This window comes from Pinus tabuliformis, chromosome 9 (assembly GCF_031772625.1).
Source record: "Pinus tabuliformis cultivar Carrire ecotype Pingquan chromosome 9, CPIR1, whole genome shotgun sequence".
NCBI classification, from domain to species: domain Eukaryota; kingdom Viridiplantae; phylum Streptophyta; class Pinopsida; order Pinales; family Pinaceae; genus Pinus; species Pinus tabuliformis.
Genome location: NC_142307.1, coordinates 1,793,510,310 through 1,793,521,258, shown reverse-complemented (window position 1 = coordinate 1,793,521,258; position 10,949 = coordinate 1,793,510,310).

Genomic DNA, 10,949 nt, shown 5'->3' with positions numbered 1-10,949 from the left:
AGTATCAATTGTATCCTGGGTACACTTATCAACAACCTCAACAACCCCAGTACGGTCCGGTTAATCCTGGTTTTCCAGGAGGATATAATATCCTGAACGCGATTCCTATTCCTAGTTATCCTGGATATCCTCCTCCTGGAACGGGTATTGTGACCCAGAGTTTTAGAGATCCTAACCAGCAATTACCGTTTATCGCAACTTTAGATTTACCAAACTTGACGTGCCTAACGAACGATCCAATTCAATATCTTCCCTTCTGGCCGCCAATGCCAAATAAGTTGCCCAGTGATATACCCAAGTTCGAAGGTAAGTCTGGAGAGGATCCGTCAAATCACGTGATGACTTACCGCCTCTGGTGTGCTTCAAATTATATCTTGGACGATTCGATACGCTTACGTCTTTTCCAGCGTATGCTCATTGGTCTCACGGCCAAGTGGTACATTGAGTTACCACGGGCCTCTTTTTACAATTTTAGCCAGTTAGCTACCTCGTTCCTAACTCATTTTCAGTTGCCGTTCAGATACGATAACGGCACGGAGCTATTAACTTCATTAAAACAATCGACCTCCACTTATATTTCCGATCATATTCATGAATGGAGACGGCGAAGACGTTTAGTGAAAGTTTTTATCCCGGACCAAATCTTAGTTGAATGGTTTGTAAAATCATTATTACCGAAGATTACTGAAGATGTAGCTAAGGCCGGAGTAGTTACTGAGGAGCAAGTCATTGCTCAAGCCCAGTACCTTGACTTAGTTTACACTCAGTCGGGTACGTTGCACGAGAAGATCCCAGATCTTCCTAAGTCGAATCAAATCGCTGCTGCTCCTTCGGGGTCTCATGCTGCTGATGGCATGATTGGTACAGTGAATACTAAAAGTAAGAAGAAATCCTCAAAGAATTCTTCTCCAATAATAACCTTACCAGATTCCCCGACAGGAGAGTCTTCTCCTGAAATTACCGCAGACATTCACGCTGTAGAGTCATCTAAGGCTAAATCAAAAAACGGTGGTAAGAAGAAAGGCAAGAAGAAGGATAAAGCAGATAAGGCTCCAAACGAGAAAAAAGAGAAGTCGAAATCTAATGAAGAAAAACACAAACCTCGCTATCCTTGTTTAATTTGTGAAGAAGATCATTTCACAAGAGATTGCCCTCATCGGGCAGAGGTTGTGAAAATCGTTAAAGGTTCCCCAACTCCTGCTGTTTTGAAAGATCCATTTCCAAAGCAGGAAAGTAAAATGATAGGTTCTTCCTCGAGTGCCAGTGAAGAACCCATATTGATGATGTCTCATGTACGGATTGTGACTCGATCGCAAGATTATGGTAGTAAGAATCCTGTTGATGGCAAAGAAGCAGAATCTTCTCATTCTAATCCATCAACCTCAGCTCTCGGTTCCGATCCACTACAGATCGAGAAACCTAACCCAGACTTGGTAATCAAACCGCCCACCAAGGGTATACTTTGAAAGTCTGCTTTCAATCCACATGCGAGAGAAGCTCAGAATTATAACATTGTTGAGGATTTAGCTGATTCACCCTCAGCAATGTCGGCTTTGGAAGTGTTGCAATCATGCCCAGCACAACGAAAATTACTCTTGGCAGCTATAGGAGCTGTTGATATTCAGGACCCGAACCTGATAATCTTTGATCTAGAAAATAGTACACTGTGTCTCCCTCATCAGATGGCTTTCCAGGTTCCAGTGATAGTAAAAAACAGGCCTATTCATCGGAGTGTAATTGATGAAGGAGCTTCTACATGTATTATGTCGATTCAGTGTTGGAGATCGCTATGACAGCGGCCGTGTCATCGGTCTTCAGAGTTATAAAGTTTCCACACAATGGTAAGATCGTAATGATAGACCAGCTGGCTTACTTTTCATCCGACCCAGCCTCTTCAGAGAGTATCCAGCATGTCGGTAAAATGACTATCCCTTACAAGGATGTTGGTGTAGGATTAGTGAAAGATTCTGGTTTACTGGGAACTTTTCCTTTTCCTTCAATCAATGTAGACCCTTCATTCGCGTCCATTCATATGATTACGTCAGACACTATTATTTACGATGATCCTTGGATTGTCCCATCTGAATCTGAGATAGACTCATTCGGTGATGCCATGCCTTTGAGTCCATATGAAATTGCTTATGAAGCCGTGTAGTCTTTTACCAACTCGCGTTCAACCCAAATCGACCTAATGAATGTGGTCCGTGAGGAATCACTTTTCACATCAACCTCAGAACGGATAACGTTTCCTGAAGTCGTGTCATCTGACGAACAACTTCGCGAAATCCTAAGTGTATACGATCTACCATGGGAAGATCTTCATCATAGATCTTCGTTTTTAGCTGAGGGTGATGACTTTGAAAATGATTTTTCATCAATTTTTACAACTGAATATGTCAAGGATGCTCAGAATCCCATGAAACATCCTGATTCAGAGATGAATTTGGGAAACATTTCCCAAACTATTGCCATTGACATCTCAGTTAAAACTGGAGTTATTGAAAACATTCATATAGGTGCCTCGTGTACGGATAACGAAATTCAAACGTACAAGGTCCTATTTCAAGAATTCTGCGACGTGTTTGCCTGGTCCTTTGAGGAAATGCAAGGAATTGATCCCTCCATTGTTGTTCATGAAATTAAGACCTACCCGGACGCTAAACACATTCGGCAACGTCTGCGTTAGATACACCCTAGGAAAGCGGCTGCGATTAAAACATAAGTCGAGAAGCTGTTGAAAGCGGGTTTCATTTATCCGATCGCGTTAACGGATTGGGTATCGAATATTGTTCCAATTAACAAGAAGCAAGGAACAATAAGAATATGCATCGACTATAGGGATATAAATCGTGCTTGTCCAAAAAACAACTATCCCACGCCCTATATCGATCAAATAATTGATGATTGTGCTGGCAGTGAAATATTTTCCTTTATGGACGGTTTTTCTGGTTACAACCAAATCAATTTTCTACCTGCCGATCAACAAAAAATGGCTTTCATTTGTCCTTGGGGGACATTTGCTTACTACAAATTACCTTTTGGACTTAAGAACGCCGAAGCCACTTTCCAACGGGCAATGTCTTACGCGTTTCACGACATCAAGCACATTGTGCAACTGTATCTCGATGATTTGCCCGCTCATTCTTTACATCGAGCTGATCACCTTGTCGACTTACGCACTATTTTTATGAGGTGTCGGCATTATCGAATTCGGTTGAACCCACACAAATGTGTCTTCTGCATAGAAGTGGGACGATTGCTAGGATTTGTCGTTTCAAAAGCCGGTATCCGCGTCGATCCCTCGAAGGTCGAAGCCATCATCAAATTGCCTACTCCTTCGAGTTTGCGCCATCTCCAAAGTTTGCAGGGGAAAGAAAACATTTTACATCGATTCATTCCTAACTACGCCGAGGTTACAAAGGGTTTCACCCGGTTGTTGAAACAAAACGCTCAATTTTTTTGGGATGAGATAGCTCAGAAATCTTTTGATGCACTTAAGCACGCGTTGACCCATGCACCGTTGCTGCATCCTCCCAACTACAACCAGGACTACTTTTTGTATCTTGCCGCCTCCCACTCCACCATTGGAATGGTATTAGTTCAGGAAGACGAATTCGGAATGGAAAATGTGATATATTACGTTAGTCGGATGTTGAATCCAACCGAGCTAAAGTACTCGCATGTGGAAAAGTTGGCATTGGAAGCCGTTCAAGCTGTCCAGCGATTTCGTCACTACATTCTTCTCCGTAAAACGACTGTGATTTCGGATTGCAACCCTATGATCTATATTTTGACTAAACAATTGCTAGGGGGCAAGTACTCCAAATGGATTGTTATCCTGCAAGAGTTTGACTTGGAGTTCAAAAAATCTAAGTCTAAAAAATCCTTAGTTTTTGTGGAATTGATGTGTGACTTCCCGCATGCTGACACGGAAACTGTGGCAGAGGAGCCCATTGCGGACGAATCTCTATTTCTCATCAGCACTTTAGATCCGTGGTATGGAAATATAATCGTCTATCTCCAAACCCAATCCTTTCGGCCCGAAGCTTCAAAGTCGGAACGTCGGAAAATTCGATTCCAGTCCCAACAGTAAAAACTTATTGGAGATACTCTTTATCGTCGTGGGGCGGACTTGGTTTTTCGTCGTTGCTTAACTCATGAAGAGGCCGAAAGGGTTTTGAATGACTTTCATTCTGGAGCATGTGGCGGTCATATGTCTGGGTATGCCATAGCTCAGAAGGTGTTGCGTGCTGGCTATTTCTGGCCGTCCATGTTTAAAGATTGTATCATTGCGATCCGGAAATGCCACAACTGTCAAGTGTTTGATCGCAAGATGCGCGCACCACCTGCTCCTCTCCACCCTATAATTGTCGTTGGTCCTTTTGCTAAATGGGGTATCGATTTTATTACATGTAACCCTCACTCGGCCGGGGGGCATGCGTATATCATCCTTGTGGTTGATTATTTTACTAAGTGGGCCGAGGCGATGCCTACATTCGAGGCAAGCGACAAGACAGCAGCGATTTTCGTATTCAATCATATTGTCGCTAGGTTTGGTGTCCCACAAGTGATAATCACTGACCATGGGTGCCATTTTCGAAACATTATGATGACAGAACTTACAAGCCAGCTTGGTTTACGTCATGATAGTTCAACTCCTTATTACCCTCAAGAAAACGGTTTGGTTGAATCCATCAACAAAGTTCTAGTTATCATGATCCGATGAATCATTGGTATTCATCGGTCGAATTGGCATAACATGTTATTTTCAGAACTTTGGGCGTATCGAACCTCAGTAAAAACATCAACAGGGTTCACTCCTTTCCAACTAGTTTATGGTTTGGAAGCAGTGTTACCCATTGAATGCGAAATCCCATCACTTCAAATGGCTATCGAATTACTCCCAGCTACTTCCGAAGAGGAGAAGCGTCTGTTATACTTAGCTAAATTAGATGAGACTCGACGTGATGCTGCTTTGGCAATCGAGACTCACGCAAAAAGGATGAAAGCTCAGTATGATCGTAACGTGACCCCTCGTAATTTTTCGGAAGGAGACCTAGTGCTATTATATGATCAAGCTAACGATAAATTAGGTGCTGGAAAATTCGTTCCCATGTGGCATGGGCCCTACATTGTCAAGCGAAAACTAGCAAAAGAGGCCTATGAGCTGGTAGATTTTGATGGGGACTCTTTGGGTAAGCCTAGAAATGGACTTTACCTAAAGAGGTATTATGCTTAAATGGTGGGTATGGAGATTCAGTTAGTTTAGTTAGGTTAATTTTTCTTTCTAGCTGGTATGTTTGCTTAGTTTAAACAGTGTGCTTAGCTTAGAGAGTGTGTTTTTCGTCGTTATTCTGGCTTATCCTGGTTTTACTCTTGATATTGCAGATGCCGACGCCTCTCCAAACGTACATTGGATTTGCTGATGGTGCTTGTCGTAGTACACGGAATATCTCTTCCACAGCTTGGGTTATCTATTCGCCCTCTGACGAGTTAGTTTCTATGCATGGGGTGAGCCTCGGTCAAACAACGAACAACATTGCAGAATACAGTGCAGTGATTGAATTATTATCTGAATCTATTTCATTTGGGATTCGGAGTTGGATAGTGAGGTTAGATTCTGAACTCGTTGTATTACAGCTTAATAGAGTCTATGCCATTAGAAATCCAGTGTTATTAAGATTGTTTTTGAGGGTGCGTCTCTTGGAACGTGAATTTGATTATATTGAATATCAGCATATTCCAAGGTCTTTAAATACATTATCAGATGCAATGGCGTCTCGAATGCTAAATAGACATTTGTAACAATCATATATCTAAATTTATAAACATCTCATCACACATGTTTAACAAAATAAGCCGGTAATAATGATATATATATAGATAGGAGTGTGTCAAAAAATATACATCGTCTTCGATCATAGGTTGAAAAACACCTTATGATCAGCAAAAATGATAAGTACAAAAAACCAAAAATGTCGCATGTGTCTACAAAAGTGACTAGCCAATCACTGGTGGTGCTCTCTATACGAGACCACTGCCCGCGCTACCCTACACAAGAACCTCCTGAAAGATCCTGGGACTGCGACCACATAGCGCTGAAGTCGGATAGGAATTTCATCTATAGTGGTCTCTGGTATACCCGCCATCAGACGCTCTAGATCCTGTTCAAGCTCGGCTAAGGTCTCTGTGGCCGCATCCTGTGGGGCTGGTGCTGGTGCAACTGGTACTCTTCTCTCAAAAGCCCGGAGATTGGTCGGATGCCGTGGACCTACATCTGCATTTTGAAAATTTGTCACTGTCAGTTTTGAGACGATATATAAAAAACAAAAAAAATAGATAATTTAAAAACTTGTGAAAAATGAAATACCTCTGTCGTCCCATTGTTCTCCCTGTGCAAGAACCATGTCCGGATCATTGCGAAAATCCATTCCGGCATAAGGAAAATCCTGGATCGCAAAGACCTATCCCTCCAGCCAGTGAAAGTAACCATCAGGAAATCGAACAACTGTTGCTCCCTCATCAGGATGCCGGGCCATTACCGCAACCCATCTCGTCAACTTAGGTTCCCGAGGAGGCCCAAATGGAACTGTAAGATGCTGGGGGATCAGAATTGGAACTCTCTTTAGGGCAAAGCTCACAACTAAAGGCCCATATCCAAAGGTCTTCAGTTGTTCGTTCTTTGCCCTGGTTAGTTGGCCCTTCATATTGGCCAACACAGCATCGCACCAGTTGAAAATGGTGCCTCGGAAGCAATCTATAGCCATCCGCATTTGGGAACCAGTGGCTATGTGCAAAGCGGCAGTGCCGCAAATTCTGGTAACTGTAAAGGCAATTACCATAAGTTTAGGTCGGGATATGTATTTGATTTCTATCCCCTTCTCCTGGTTTTGATTGTTGCGCCACTCTAGCCGGAGACTAGCAAGGGATTGGCCACCCGGCCTAGTCCCGAATAGAGAGAGTTGCTCGCCCCTGTTAGGCAAGCCAGTGAGAAAGTATATGTCAGAGGACTCTATCTCGAGCTGGTGTTCTCCGATGTAAAAAAATTGATCCTGAATATTCCACCTTTCAACCAGCCACTCTAAGAATGGAACCTGGGCCCTCATGCCAGGTACGGCCCAGTACTTGTAGAGACCGCGTGCGTTTAAAGCATCAATGGAAGGTTGATCACCTATTGCGGCCAAATCGACATCTTCGTGTTCTCTTTCATGCCAATCTAGCATGGTGGGCAATCTACACACCAAAAAACATTGATTAGAATTCATAAAATAAAAATTTGATGGTTGATTTTTGTGTTTGGGGTTTGAAAATCTGCTTTGCGTGGAGTACGCACCCCGCGTTTAGAAAACAGAGCGGCGGGACGCAGCTGTTCTGAAGGTGGGCTGCGTACTTCAACCTTTTTCCCATATACGAAAAAGTCGGGGTACGCAGGTCGCCCATGGGGCACCTGCATCCCTTGAGAAGCGAACCCTAAAACCCAAAACCCTCTAAAAAATCAAACTAAGACTTGAAATGAAATTCCAAACGGATGAAATTGAAGAGGAGGATGTTGTGAAATACCTGAAAGAGACGACACTCGATTCTGACGGTCGGATTCTCCGCAAAGTCCACGGGAAGTTTCTTGTCAAAAGCCCTTTTCTCAACCTCAACAGTAAAATGGTAAAAATGACATGGTAAAAAGTCTTTTTATAGGTTTTTTGGATGAATGAATGCTAAGTTTGTTTATTTTTCACCATTAAAGGATATTTTTCAATATATTTTTGCCCATCTTAAACAGGTATGAGTAATGTGTTTTTTTTGTGCAGGACAAAAGGACTTTAGGGTAAAGTCATCATTTTTTACGAACCAAGACATCAGAGTCATCTTTTAAGCCCTTTTCTGACTCCTAAAACATGAAAAGATTGCCGAGCGTTTCTTTTACACTCGTTAAAACGGAATTAAAAGACGGTCCTCTTACAACCCTTTCTTGACCATAAAAACACGAAAAGATTGCCAGATTTTTGTCGTTTCAAATTCGATACTGGAAATAAAACGACATGCCTCTGATCGCTTTTTACTTTTCAGGTCAAAGGCATTAATCATGAAAGTACTCCTTGGTCGCAAGATCAAGCGGTTCTCTCAAGTATTATTTTATACTTTTTCAGGCTTGGGAGACACAAATTTACGAAAAAGTTCACCTTGGAGTCTCCTTTAGTTTTTTCAGACTCTCTAAAATTGAAAAATGCCGAGTTTCTCCTATACTGGACTCGTTAAAATTTCACAGTAAAGGACCTGTTCGATTACAAACAGGAACGGACCACTCCTTCTTAGGGTCCGAATCTAAACTAGGTTGGACTCATCCGAAGGATGAGCTTATAATCAAGCATATGTTATCCTCCTCAAGCTTGTAAAAAATAAAGAGGTACTTGCCAGAAATGGTGGGGGAAAAGAGAGAAGAATGAACCTATTTGTTATCCTTTGTTACAGAAGAACCTTATCACCGCTCTTGAACACGACACTTTTCATTCACCTGGGTTGGGAAATCATTTGCCTTAAAAGTTGATCAAACCACTTTGAAAGTCTTCAACTGTTTCCAGGTATTAACTTTGGGTCAATCATCACCAAGCCATCTGTCGTGTCGTTATGTGTTCAAGAGGTCTCTGCAAATAAACCATTCATATGCAAAATACTTGTCATCCATTTGACCATCCCTGAGTCAGTCCTTACAGCAACATTTCTTGAACTTGAACAATGATTTCGTGTTGTGGGCTTGCCTGCAACGGGTCGCTTTCTATCGACATCAGCACATTATCTAGAAAGATGACTTAGAAATCGTCAGTACCTTGAAGTCTGCATGCATCAACGGCAGGTTTCTCGCCTTTGACGACAATTTACATCATTGACTTTCGATCAAAGGGTTCCGTGACGTGTTCGACATCAACTCATTCATTCACATTTCATGGATTGTACTGGGTACTTTGAGAACCATTGACATTATTGGTGGTCTCTCTCACACTTGTTAACAGTTTACATCATCGATTGGTAATCAAGTGGTTTCTACCATGTTCGACATCAACTCATTTATTCGCATGGATAGAATCGTACCAATTCAGGAAGTAGGGATGAAGACTCTGGATCTAGTTTCCACCATCCAGTCTATGAGGAGTTTTGTATTCATTATATAGTAGACTAATCATAAACAGATGGCTGCGTCCATACTGTGTCTACAAAAGTCTATGATTGTGAGGTACTGCAAAATCATTCTTGTATCAAAGCAGTAGTTAGAATGTTAGTTAAAGTTTTCAATCTGAGTATGGGAATGCCTACCTCAGCGATGATATCATCTTATATATGTATTTTGTGTTGAATATTTGTAGGTTCTGACCAGGTCCTCCGCAAGATATTCCTTGAAATGATAAAATACTTCACCCTTCCTAGATCATATAAAACCCTAATCTACTACAGGCTTCGCACTTTAGGGGGCAATCTGTTACACTGAAAAATGTCACCATGACTCTTTGCAGTTAGTATGGCTCCATCCACTGTCATACTATCCTCCTTGGCAAGTCTCATGTCTCTGCTCTTCATGTCAAACTTCAAGAAAGAGAGAAAAGTCATTTAAAGTCAATTATCTCTGGTACGCAGTTTCTCTTAGCCTTACCTGCGTGTACGCAACCCAAGTTCACAATACCTGCGTATTTGTACGCTCTGTATGTAAAGGGGTGGGTGCGTACTCCTGTAAAGGTCAAAAGGCACAAGTTTCACTCCAAAAACGTTACTTGTGGTCATTTCTAGAGTCTTCTAGAAGCTTGTTTGACATGTATGAAGCGCCTCCAGATGGTTCATGTATCCCTACCAAAGAGGAACTTATCCCATCAAGAGGGGAGCTATCCCATCCAAAGAGGGGCTTATCCCATTGATGGTGGACATGAATAACTTCCTCTAGAACACTATAAATACAGGCATTGGGCCAAAGGGAGGGGAGGTTGAAAGCTGAACATTCCTAAGGGTAGATGCTGCTGGAATTAGGACTTCCTTGTAGAAACTTGTGAGGAGAGATTACCATCTTTGGTTGTTTCCATTGGGAGGTGGGTGAGCTGATCAGAGTAAGGGAGAACTCTTGTGGACCCTGGGAGGAGCTTGCACAACACCAAGGCTCAGGTTGTAATGGTTCCTTTTGTTACCTTTTAATACAAATTAGTCCATTCTTCTCAACAATTTGTTATTTATGAGTTGTTTCATATACTCCTTGGTCTATATGTTAAATATGTTTTATTTTATGTGATATTCAGGTGCTATTTAATCGTTTGATTGTTAGTGAATGCAGGTTTCGAAGGGAAGGAGGAGCTCATCCGGATCAACGAAGCTGGATTACTACAACAGCGTTGGATTACAGGTAGGATCTAAACACTTGATTTCTCATATTGTAAAAGCATATTTAGGGAAGGATTGCTCTTATTTGTCTTGTTTGTCATTAGAAAGCCTTAGGCTTCTAGGAAGGTCGGTTGTGTCCGCACTAACGACTCTTTCCGTGTGACAGGAGCTGTATTAAGGTCCAGACCGGGTGGTTATCCCGCAATGTTGATACAACGATTTTCGGGGCATCAATATTTTTGGCGCTAGAAGGAGGGCCATCAACTGTGAATGGAAAGCAAACCCAAGTCTGCAGGCCAATCTAAGAGTAATTCTACCTTCGCATCACCTCGTACTTCCCAATTGCATGTTGGTTCTCCAGTATCCAAACAAGAAGAAGAGGAATCAACTACCACTGCTCAAACCCATCATACTCCAGAACAGCTAAGTCTTGAATCCCCTGAAGTCCAGTCTCTTATCCACAAACTTCAGAACTTCTCGATTTCACCATAGAAGTCTGAGGTATCTCAAAGCAGTGTGACTTCGCAGTTTAATTTACCTCACCCTCTCACCAGACTTCGGAGTGGAAATCTCGGTATTGCGCCTATTGAGTTCCC